Source organism: Porites lutea, chromosome 5 (genome assembly GCF_958299795.1).
Source record: "Porites lutea chromosome 5, jaPorLute2.1, whole genome shotgun sequence".
Lineage (NCBI taxonomy): Eukaryota > Metazoa > Cnidaria > Anthozoa > Scleractinia > Poritidae > Porites > Porites lutea.
The window spans coordinates 24,148,449-24,160,803 of NC_133205.1; the positions used below are offsets into that span (position 1 = coordinate 24,148,449).

The window sequence follows — 12,355 nt, forward strand, 5'->3', positions numbered from 1 at the left end:
TTCGGCGTTCGTTTCCCCTCCATCACAAAAAAATAAATTGAGAAATAAATAGTAATAATGATAATTGATGGAAACTTTATTTGTGTTTTTAATGTACAATTGTAAATCTCGCTACGCATAGGCAATTTACTATTGACTGCTTGAGATTGAATTGTATAAAAAAGAAAAGGCTGGGCTACCCCAATTCCTATGTCTACAACAAGAGATGTAATATGATGTAATAATAATAATAATGATAAATAAATAATTCTTTAATTTACCCTCGGAAGTATTATAGCGCAAAGGCTTGTGGGGACGAGCAAACAACGGAAACAAATAATTGTTTGATCATTCGATCACCAGGTTTGTTTTTTAATGAATATATTCAGGAAGCCAAGCGATCTTCCATTTTTACGCAAGAGCGATCGCAAGGAGGAGAAAAGCGTGGTTTCATTTACGCATGAGCAGTGTATTATTTGCAGCCAAACACAGTTGGATAACATTGCGCATTGGCAGACCGTTATTTGGAGGCAGTTATTTGCAGGTCACATGGTGGGCTGTCGGCCAATGAAAAGGAAGAAAAATTTGCATCGAACGATAATTCAAATAAACACAACAAGGTTAATAATCAGTCCAACCGGCCCAATGTAAACCAGTTGACTATTTACATGCTTGATCGTGAATTTGAACTTGGGCTCACTACCAAGAACAAATCCAGCTACCGGAGTCGGGGGGGGGGGGGGGGGTACTTGAACTCGGGGTCTCCGAAGTACAAGTCCAGCCATCTAACCGCTCGGCCATGCCGCCTCCCGTCACGTCCCTTGGAAGTCAGAAATCCCTGCCTGTTACGCCCTTATGAGATTTGTTCAGTCGTCTAATATTCATCTACATCGCCATAATAAAATGAAAAATGAAGTCACTACAAAATAGAACCACAAAAGTGATGAATGTTTATCTTAAAAAAATTGGGTGAATCATTTTTTGGTGATAGGCACTGTAAACAAAAGCAACCTGGTGCCTAAGGCGTTTTTTAATGGCGCCGCTGAAAGGAATCCTTCAGAAGAGGCCCCAGAGATATGGAGGAATTTTGGCCGGTTTACTTGCTGAGTTATTATCTCCCTCTCAGTCGACAAGGGTTTTAAAGAGCGGAAAAACTAACTACGTGAATGTCAATAGGACTGCCAATATGGCAACCAGTGTGACTGCCAATGTGGTTGCTAAGTGGCTGCCAGTGTAAGTGTTAACCGCTTGGTCAGCGGCAACGTTTTCAGTAAGAAACACGACTTTTCTTTGTTAGAAAAATCAAATGATCCCAAACCGGAAAAAAACTGGAAGAAAACACGTTTCTCTCTCAGAAAAATCGAACGACATAAAAAAACAACAACAACAACAGCAGCAACCGCTTAGGACTAAAAATATAAAAACCGCAAATGTCAAGAGCAAAAGTCGAAAAATTGATTTCAAAAATGGTTAAATTCTCAGAAATGAAATCTTTAATGACACCCTTATTTTATTACTGTGGAAATTCACTTGATGTGTCTGAGCGACTTATATGGTCGAATTGATAGTGCACAATTCATGATGGCTACAAAGACTATACTATAGGCAGAGTACCCTGTCCCTTCCCCGCCGTCAAAGAAAAAGAATCGTTTGGAAAATGAGCAGAATAAAAAATGAGTTTTTTCAAGGCGTTCAGTAGACTCAGTTCGCGTCTTATTAAAAAAAAATTGAAAGAAAGACAGAAAAAGCAGACACGGCTATACGTAGCACTGCATTTTAACCTTTTCACTCGTAGAACAATTTATGAAAGATTTGAAGGTGGAAATGATCCCCGCAGTTGAATAAACGACCTAAGCGGTTGAAAAAAAAAAACCTGAAAAATTCAGGCTTGACCGGGAATCAAACGCTGACCTTTGCTATGACCGCACGCAACGCTCTAGATCCATTAAGCTCATCAAGCCAACTGGAGACCAGGCCACTGTGAGGTAGTAATATACCCAGTGGTGGAAATGACATGAATGAAAATAGATGGAATGACTCATACTTTGAGTTGCGGATAAAGAAATAAAAGTGGAAATGATCCTCGCAGTTGAATGAACAACCAAAGCGGTTGTAAAATATGAGTTATTTCATATATTTCAATTTATGAAAGATTATCCATCACTCTAATTTCAAAATTTCTCTAGCAGCACATTTGCGTAATGTATGTCGTAGCATTTTACAAAGAGAAATTTGATTATTTTTGTGAATCCTTTCCTTGGGTCAATACTGTGGTTCACAAAAGGCTAATTTACGGCGCGATCAGAACTATTGATAGGAGATTCCATTTACGAATAAAGGTGGTAAAACGCCCACCTGTAGTTTTGAACAACTGAATAAATGGCTGGTTATTTTTACTTTTATTTTCTCTACTTTACAGCCATTTTCATACAAAATCATTTGTACAAACACACTGCCTGGCCCTGTTTTAAAGATTTGTTGTAAGTGGAAATTCACGAATGGAAAGTTAGCGAGAAATTTCATCGATGTTGCGTTGAAGGTGGATAAATCTCGTCGGCTGCGGCAAACGCGGTAATGGTGGGAAAAATGTTTCAGGCAACATTCGTTGGGGATTGGCACCTAATTCTCTCATAAGAAAAACTTTCTTCAATAGAACGTAGCTTCAGGTTCAAGATGCCCTCTCGTGTGTGTTTCATCAAATTCGCTTGGTCCCAAATTTCCAACAAGACAGTCAGAAATTTAAACACGGTTGGCGTTGTTAATTTATTTTTTTCGCTTTTGTTCGCAATATGCTGTTCAGAAACAGTGCAAGGTATAAAGCAAACGCAATTGTTATAAACATGCAAATTTCAAGAGCAGACTTAAAAGAAAGCTTATAGAACGTAAAGGATACCGCCTGTATGAAGAGTGTTTTAATGGCAAAAAAAGCACTTCCTACCTTGCAAGTCAGGTAAAATCCAATATAAGCTGCGACGCCGCGGCGTTTTAGGCTGCCAGCGAGATGCATAAAAAGTAAGCGGTGAGTTTCAGTTCTAACACGAGCTCTGCTGGTTGCGAGGCTTACCTTCTGTTTGGCAAAAGGCTACAACACCCTTCTTCGTCGGGCGTAGTTTTCCGCCCAAATCTTTTTTTAAAAATAACGAGTTTACTGAGCAGCGGAAAGTCCGATATCGTAAGACGAGAAGCCATGAATTTCAGTTCTACCACAAGCCCTGCTGGTTGCGAGTCTGACCTTGTATTCGGCAAAAGACTACAACACCCTTCTTCCTGGGGCGTAGCTTTTCTGATCTTCCTCATCATATTTAACATCATCTCCTTTCCAGTCACCGCAGTTTTGAACGCGCTGGTGATGATCTCTGTTAAGGCAAAATCTCGTCTAAGAGCGCACAAGTCGAACATTTTACTGGCGTTCCTGGCTTTGACAGACTTTACAGTCGGGATTCTACTTCAACCTGCCTTCGCCGCTCTGTTAATCATGTTGTTACTTGACGAGCCTCGTGGATATTGTGTTCTGCAGGTTCTTAGATATGCCAATTCTGTCGTGGTTGTTTCCTCGCTCTTCCACTTGGTTTTGTTAAGCGGGGAGCGGTACTTAGCCATGAAGCACCCTTTCTATTACGTTACCCTGGTCACCGACGGTCGCTTGCTTGTTGCTAGTACATTGGCGTGGTTCCTATCCGTATTTCAGACAGTGCTTCTGTTTCTCTTGAGCAAAACTATGGTTTTGCGGGGTACAACAATTTCCGTCAGTGTATCTCTTGCGGTGATCTTTTTCTGCCATGTCACAGTTTGCTTTGAAACTCGTCGACATGAAAAACAACTTGTTGCTCAGCAAACCACTCCAGAGGCAAGGGCAGAATTTGAGAAAAATAAGAAGGCTGTTAAACTAACGTCCATAATCCTTGCCGCATTATTATTGTGTTTTATACCCGGAAACGTTGCTAACATTGTTGTATCAAGGTTTGGTGGCCATGTAACTGATGAGATAATTTTTCTGTTTGCCTTTCTCTCTCTTTCGTCAAGTTTCTTAAACTCGTCGCTTAACCCAGTTATTTACGTGTTGAGAATGAGGCAGTTTAGGGTCGCGTTTATTGAGTTATTGTTCAGAACTGTAAACACTGCAGCCGCTGAAGAAATTGAGATACGATTTTTTGGAGTACCTAATGCTGTAGGTAGAGTCAACAGAGAAAAGACTGAACGAGGTCAAAATGAACAAGCTCAACAAGATGTGAGTGAAGAAAACCTGTAAGCATTATCAACAGCAGTTGTGTCGAACTAATTATTATGATGACGCTCTTTTAGTTTCTGAAACTGTAAAATTACAGAATAAGGCTGCTCGCGTAATCTTAATTAGGCTTTCCAGTCAATGGAGTTTTGGCGTGCTTCTTGTCCACTTCTTATTCCGTTCTGTTACTCTTTAGCGAACCTGTGTTATTGGTTAGGGATTTGACCTTTTTTCAAAAATTTGCAATCAAATTCCCTACCCACGGGCAAATCATTCCAGTCAAATGTAACCAAATTTCCCCACCACAGGCTGCACATTGCTGTCAATCCCAAGGGAGAACCTAAGAAAGGCGCAATAAAAATATCTCCAAATAAAACTCTGCAATCTTTTATAAACGTTGCTGCATCACCAAAGATACATGTTCCTGTTACAGCTGCAATTATACGTTTTAACCATAATCCGTGTTACACTGCGTACAATACATAAACCTTAAGGAGAAAGTCCACATTTTGTAAGTTTAAATATACCGTTCTTAGTAAAGGGTACAAAGAAAGTCAGTTTTATAAGTTTACAGTGATTGTAGCGAATGAGCCATACACTAATCAATTGTACTTACAAAAATCGACTTGGTTTCTCTTTACTTCCGTTTACTTTGATACCACAGTATTTTAAGAGGTTAAATTGATCAAAAACACGCTAAAACAAACGAAATTTGAAGACAAAACAGTGAAATCCACTCAGCCTTCGCTTGTTCTCATTGGCCTCCATGACTTCCTGATCTTTTCAAACCGTACGGCGCATGCGTGAAGCGTGGAAGCAGGAAACATATGTTCGGTCTCATTCTTTTTCGTCCGAGTCGGCAGTCAAATATCTCCACGTCGGGCGAAGAAAGATTCAAATATCCCCTCCCCTGGGAGAACAAGATCAATCAAATGCCCTACTCCAGGGCCAACAAAGACAAATCCCCACCCCATTTTTTAACATTAAAAAAAAAACATTAACCTAGTATTTACGTGCAAGTAAAATCTAATTGTTTTGCACAAGAGCTGTTAACGACTTCATTTAATAGTGACGAGCACGTAGAACAAACTGTAAATTAATAAAAATAGCTTCATTTTCGTCGATTTTCGGACAATATATTCTTGTTTTCCACGTCGCAAAAAGAAATCTTCCATACATGCATACATACATACATCGCATCCGCATAGTCATCTCTTTCATCCTTCGCTCGTCCTAATTGCGCCTGATTTTAGAATTGCCCCAGATTCCCTGTTATCGTGGCGTGTATTATGCAGCCCGTTATTTCTTACGGCTTTTGCGGATATTTAGAAAATGAAAAGATTATCCAAACTTAATTACCGGCGGAAAATTAAACCAAAGTACAGTAATCCGAAAAAGCACATTAAAAGATCAGTATACAAAAATAGGAACAAAAGGTAAGAAAAAAGGGGATGGCAGATGTTTGCAAAGACAAGCACACAGTTTTCCGCCCAAATCCTTTAAGACCCAGAACGAGTTCATTGAGCAGCGGAAAATCCGATATCGTAAGACGAGAAGCCATGAATTTCAGTTCTACCACAAGCCCTGCTGGTTGCGAGTCTGACCTTGTATTCGGCAAAAGACTACAACACCCTTCCCCCTGGGGCGTAGCTTTTCTGATCTTCCTCATCATATTTAACATCATCTCCTTTCCAATCACCGCAATTTTGAACGCGCTGGTGATGATCTCTGTTAAGGCAAAATCTCGTCTAAGAGCGCACAAGTCCAACATTTTACTTGCGTTCCTGGCTTTGACAGACTTTACAGTCGGGATTCTAGTTCAATCTACCTTCGCCGCCGTATTAATCATGTTGTTACTTAACGAGCCTCGTGGATATTGTATTCTGCAAGTTCTTAGGTATGCTAATATGGTCGTGGTTTTTTCCTCGCTCTTCCACTTGGTTTTGTTAAGCGGGGAGCGGTACATAGCCATGAAGCACCCTTTCTATTACGTTACCCTGGTCACCGACGGTCGCTTGCCTGTTGCTAGTTCATTGGCGTGGTTCCTATCCGTACTTCAGACAGTGCTTCTGTTTCTCTTGAGCAAACTGTGGTTTTGCGGGGTACAACAATTTCCGTGAGTGTATCTCTTGCGGTAATCTTTTTCTGCCATGTCACAGTTTGCTTTGAAACTCGTCGACACGAAAAACAACTTGCTGCTCAGCAAACCACTCCAGAGGCAAGGGCAGAATTTGAGAAAAATAAGAAGGCTGTTAAACTAACGTCCATAATCCTTGCCGCATTATTATTGTGTTTTATACCCGGAAACGTTGCTAACATTGTTGTATCAAGGTTTGGTGGTCATGTAACTGATGAGATAATTTTTCTGTTTGCCTTTCTCTCTCTTTCGTCAACGTTCTTAAACTCGCTGCTTAACCCAGTTATTTACGTGTTAAGAATGAGGCAGTTTAGAGTCGCGTTTATTGAGTTATTGTTCAGGACTGTAAACGCTACAGCCGCTGAAGAAATTGAGATACGATTTTTTGGAGTACCTAATGCTGTAGGTAGAGTCAACAGAGTAAAGACTGAAGAGGTCAAAATGAACAAGCTCAACAAGATGTAAGGGAAGAAGACGTGTAAGCACTAATATAGATTTAGCCAGGGCTAAAAGCGAAGCTCCCATTAATAAATTTATAATTTAAATCAAACAATAAACTTGTAATCCACAAATCGGTTAACTTAAGGGCACATTCATGTGACTTTTGAGGGAAAGGCGAAGCTATTTTGGAGTGAAACATCTTACATCGAGTTGATAGCCTTATATGTACACCCAAAAAATAGCAAACATGTTCGATCACATTCAAGAGCCATAATGGCTCTTGATCACAGTAGATTAGGCCTCAAAAGCAAATTCTTGGAAAACAAATCAGGCCGAATTTTTTTTGCGTTCGACAGGTTTACTTTACAAATTCTTGCCAACAAATCTAGGGGTGTGTAAACCAACCTTTCATACTCTTTTAATATACATCACATCTGAGGTGAAACAATTCTACTTATCATACGAACCTCGGACAGAATGCGGCATTTCACAATTTTTCAAGACAAATTACACTTAGTCAATATTCAGGACGATCAATCGTGGGCCTTTAGGGCAACCGTTCAAAAAAATTCCAAAATCACCCACACGGCCAGTCGGTTCTCATTTCTAGTGCGAGCTGTCAGTGTGGTCGAGTGTTTGAATGAACTTTAATAGAGTTACCCTTCAACATAATAACGAATTTATTATTATTATTATTATTTGTTATTTAATGGTTTCAGTTATAACGATGTGTAATCTTATAAAGCGTTTGATACGCGCGACATTTTTTAGTACTCCTGCAAGCGCTGTTCATGAACGATGAAAACAACCGGCACGTACAAGCGATTAAAATTGCAAGAGAGACTACTAACAATCAATAAAAGAAATATAATTCGGTGAAACATTTACAGAGGCAACAATTTTCATTCACGAAGACAAGTATTAAAGTGTCTCTAAAAATCCTGAGTCTTTAAGCGTAAAGCTTAAGCCAGCTTCCCGGTGCGGTGTTTACTGTTTTCGAAGGTGAACTCCTCGAAGCAAGAAAATCGCTCAAAGTTTTCTTTCTACAGCCAAATTTATAACTAAATATTCTTCGGATCGTTTTCTTTCTATTTGCGGTGAGAAAAGATATTGTGAAGGCCTTTTAAAGTCCTGTAAGCTTATATCAAACCTGACACTATGTCAGATCATTGACTCAAATCTTACAAACGTGCATAAACTTGCCGCATAAACTGTGCTCGACTTCATGAAATTAGATATAACAAAAACAAACATCAAATACAATAATTACTCAGGCTTACCATTCGAGATTCAGTTCCTGAAAGCTATCAAGGAAGGCCACAGTTGGTTGAGACTTTTAAACCCTCTTACGCATTAAGCAAGGTAAAAAACAAAAACGATGCCATCCGAAATCGGATTACCGAATTTTGACAAGCGACGCATTTCTCAACCAAAAACCCAATAAACAAACCAGCCATGAATAACAGAAGACTCTTGATAGAAGCTGTATTTCATTTTGTACATCCGGTCTAAAAAGGCAGTTAAAAACATCACAAGTTGACACAAAACTCTGTCAACTTCAGCTGTCAAAGTAAACAACTTTCAAGATGCTGCATAAATTTTCCGCATGAACTCACCTGTCAAATTTTGACCAATCAGAGCATAAAAATTGGACGTACAGCGTGACCAACGCGTGACCATGGTAAGAAAAGGTCTTCTCCGCCTGTATTTTTAAAAAACCTGGCTGAATTTTCGCGTCCGAGGTCAGTTTGAAATCAAAATCTTAATAGTGCGGGGCCATAATGACATAAACACAACAAATTTCATATGAATCACTGGAAAAAATAAACTTAAGCCAGCGATCATTGAAGCTGGTAATTTGTCAACGGATAACTGCAAAAAAAGACTCGACCTCGATGGGTCGACACTTGAGCCCGCGGTACGGTTAGGTGATACTGGTCAGCGGATACCCTGTTTTGACAGCTGTCAATTGATCAAAACATTGATGTGCAATTAATTTTTTCCTGGGCTCCCAAACTCGCTAGAAAGTGCGAGAGTAAACATTGGTGACCCTGTGGTGCGGACGGACGGTCGTTCGTTCGTTCGTTCGGTGTACGGTCACGTGATTACCAAATTTTCTTGGATGGGTAGATTTCCTTAGCTATGGGGCTCCGCCCACGCGCGCGCTTCGCGCGCGTGGAGCTCCGCTAACAACAACACTTGTGTTGAACTAATTATTATGATGATCCTCCTTTAGTTTCTGAAATTGTAAAATTACACAATAAGGCTTCTCGCCTAATCTTAACTAGACTTTCCAGTCAGTAAAGCAAGGACAATAGATGTGTGTTTAAAAGCCTTCCTATTTCTCTCAAGTTCTTCTTTTTTTGCGTTTCTAATTGGCTCAAATCCAACGGCTTATTTTTCTTAACCAGCTAAGTTTGACCAAATTTGGCCTGATATCTTAGCCTGCGAATACAGGTGTCCCTCCTCGCCCCTCGCCTTAAGGGACGTCTTCGTTTACAAGGTGTTACAAGACAAGTCGTACTGGTTGCGAAGCTGCACTAGCAAAGTCACGAAGCTGCAAAAGCTTATCAAAACAAAATCAAGAAGGACTAACTAAAAAAGGAAATGTGAAAAACAGTTACCATCATAAACTTTGATGTGTTGACTTAAAACGAAAAACACTAAACTGTTCGCCCTTCAATTCATTTGAAAATATCCTCTACGGCCATAGTTTCAATAGTTAGTGACTCAAGATTCACGGCATTTATTTATTTAAAAAAATAACTGACTACAAATCTTTTATAGGTTGTGTTTGAAAAATATATGTGATAATAAATTTGATCACTGATGTGGGTATAATTTGTTCACATTTTGGAAATGTGTGGCAGTGTTTTACATTCGTGCTCTTTACAATGATAATCGTTATCTTAAGTGTTTTAACATTCACACGTTATCTAAAGATTTATTAACAATTCAAGTAGAATGTGAGGCTTTTTTAGATGATAAACAAATGATTAAGGCTGATCTATCGGAAGATCAAATGATGACTTTTGTCTGTGCAATCTATGAAATATCGGCCTTTTTTTCTCGGACGTATTTTGAACTAGATGTAGAGAATTTATTGCAGCTGCAAGAGAACAGCGTTTTCCTTTTCTAAAGTATTTAAAATAATAATAGTAATAATAATGAACAGGATAATTTATTACTGATACATCATCCAAATTGTCGTTATCACAGTGGTTGCTGTTTTCATGCTTGCTATTAGATCGAGGCGGATTCCATTTTCTTTCGTTGCTTGATGCAAATGAAAAAATTACTCGGGAAAAAACATTAACCTAGTATTTATTCGCAAGTTTTTGTACAAGAGCTGTTAACGACTTAATTCAATAGTGACGAGCACGTAGAACAAACTGTAAATTAATAAAAATAGCTTCATTTTCGTCGATTTTCGGACAATTTTTATTCTTGTTTCCACGTCGGAAAAAGAAGTCTTCCATACATGCATGCATACAGACATCGTATCCGCGTTGTCATCTCTTTCATCCTCCGCTCGTCCTAATTGCGCCTGATTTTAGAATTGCCCCAGATTCCCTGCTATCTTGGCGCATATTATGCAACGCGTTATTTCTTACGGCTTTTACGGATATTTAGAAAATGAAAAGATTATCCAAACTTAATTACCGGCGGAAAATTAAACCAAAGTAATGCGAAAATGCACATTAAAAGATCACCGTATATAAAAATATGAACAAAAGGTCAGAAAAAAAGGATGGCAGATGTTTGCAAAGACAAGCACACAGTTTTCCGCCCAAATCTTTTTCAGACCCCGAACGAGTTCATTGAGCAGCAGAAAGTCCGATATCGTAAGACAAGAAGCCATGAATTTTAGTTCTACCACAAGCCCTCCTGGTTGCGAGGCTGACCTTGTATTCGGCAAAAGACTACAACACCCGTCTTCCTGGGGCGTAGCTTTTCTGATCTTCCTCATCATATTTAACATCATCAGCTTTCCAGTCACCGCAGTTTTGAACGCGCTGGTGATGATCTCTGTTAAGGTAAAATCACGACTAAGAGCACACAAGTCGAACATTTTACTTGCGTTCCTGGCTTTGACAGACTTTACAGTCGGGATTCTACTTCAACCTGCCTTCGCCGCTGTGTTAATCATGTTGTTACTTGACGAGCCTCGTGGATATTGTGTTCTGCAGGTTCTTAGATTTGCCAATTTTGTCGTGGTTGTTTCCTCGCTCTTCCACTTGGTTTTGTTAAGCGGGGAGCGGTACATAGCCATGAAGCACCCTTTCTATTACGTTACCCTGGTCACCGACGGTCGCTTGCTTGTTGCTAGTACATTGGCGTGGTTCCTATCCGTATTTCAGACAGTGCTTCTGTTTCTCTTGAGCAAAACTATGGTTTTGCGGGGTACAACAATTTCCGTGAGTGTATCTCTTGCGGTAATCTTTTTCTGCCATGTCACAGTTTGCTTTGAAACTCGTCGACACGAAAAACAACTTGCTGCTCAGCAAACCACTCCAGAGGCAAGGGATAAATTTGAGAAAAATAAGAAGGCTGTTAAACTAACGTCCATAATCCTTGCCGCATTATTATTGTGTTTTATACCCGGAAACGTTGCTAACATTGTTGTATCAAGGTTTGGTGGCCATGTAACTGATGAGATAATTTTTCTGTTTGTCTTTCTCTCTCTTTCGTTAAGTTTCTTAAACTCGTTGCTTAACCCAATTATTTACGTGTTAAGAATGAAGCAGTTTAGGGTCGCGTTTATCGAGTTATTGTTCAGAACGGAAAACAATGCAGGTAGAGTCAACAGAGTAAAGACTGAACGAGGTCAAAATGAACAAACTCAACAAGATGTGAGTGAAGAAAACCTGTAAGCACTAACAACAACAATTGTGTTGAACTAATCAGAGATTATGATGATGCTCTTTTAGTTTCTGAAACTGTAAAATTACAGAATAAGGCTGCTCGCGTAATCTTAAGTAGGCTTTCCAGTCAGAGGCGATTTTCTGGAGTACCTAATGCTGTGGTTAGAGTGAACAGAGTAAAAGATGAACAAAACCTAGAAGGGCAAAATCAAGAAAATATGAATGAGGAAAATGTCAGCTGAAATGTGTCCAACAGTAGCAATCGTAACAGTAATGCTCTGCCTCAATTGTGAAAAACATATGCCTTGAAGAAGAATTGGACAGTGACTTGAACTCTTTAAAATGCCAATTGTCAACATGGTTACACAAGCATTTCAATTCATTTATTTATAATTAATATTCATTCTTTTTTTCACGTTTCTATTGTAATTGGCTCAAATCCCAGGGCCTATTTTTCTTAACCAGCTAGCTTTGACCAACAGGGGTCTTTTTTGCATGAGCATGCGCGACCGCTGAACAAGCGATGTGCATGGGGCGGCTCACCACAGGGTTTGCCTTCATCAAAATGGCGCGTCTCAAAGCTATCATAGCGATTATTTTGCTCGTTGGTCTTGGCGAATGTGCTCGTGATTTAACAAAATGTGTAGTTTGCAAAAAAAACTCTAACATGGTCTTAACAAAAGCGAAGTAGACAAGCTTAAACATACA

At 39.5% G+C, this 12,355-nt stretch overlaps 1 protein-coding gene across 1 annotated transcript in view; it reads left to right on the top strand.

The window, feature by feature from the left end:
* Window positions 1-12,355, top strand: part of LOC140936875 (DNA polymerase subunit gamma-1-like) — a 55,476-nt gene that overhangs the window by 14,578 nt on the left and 28,543 nt on the right. The window lies entirely within an intron of this gene.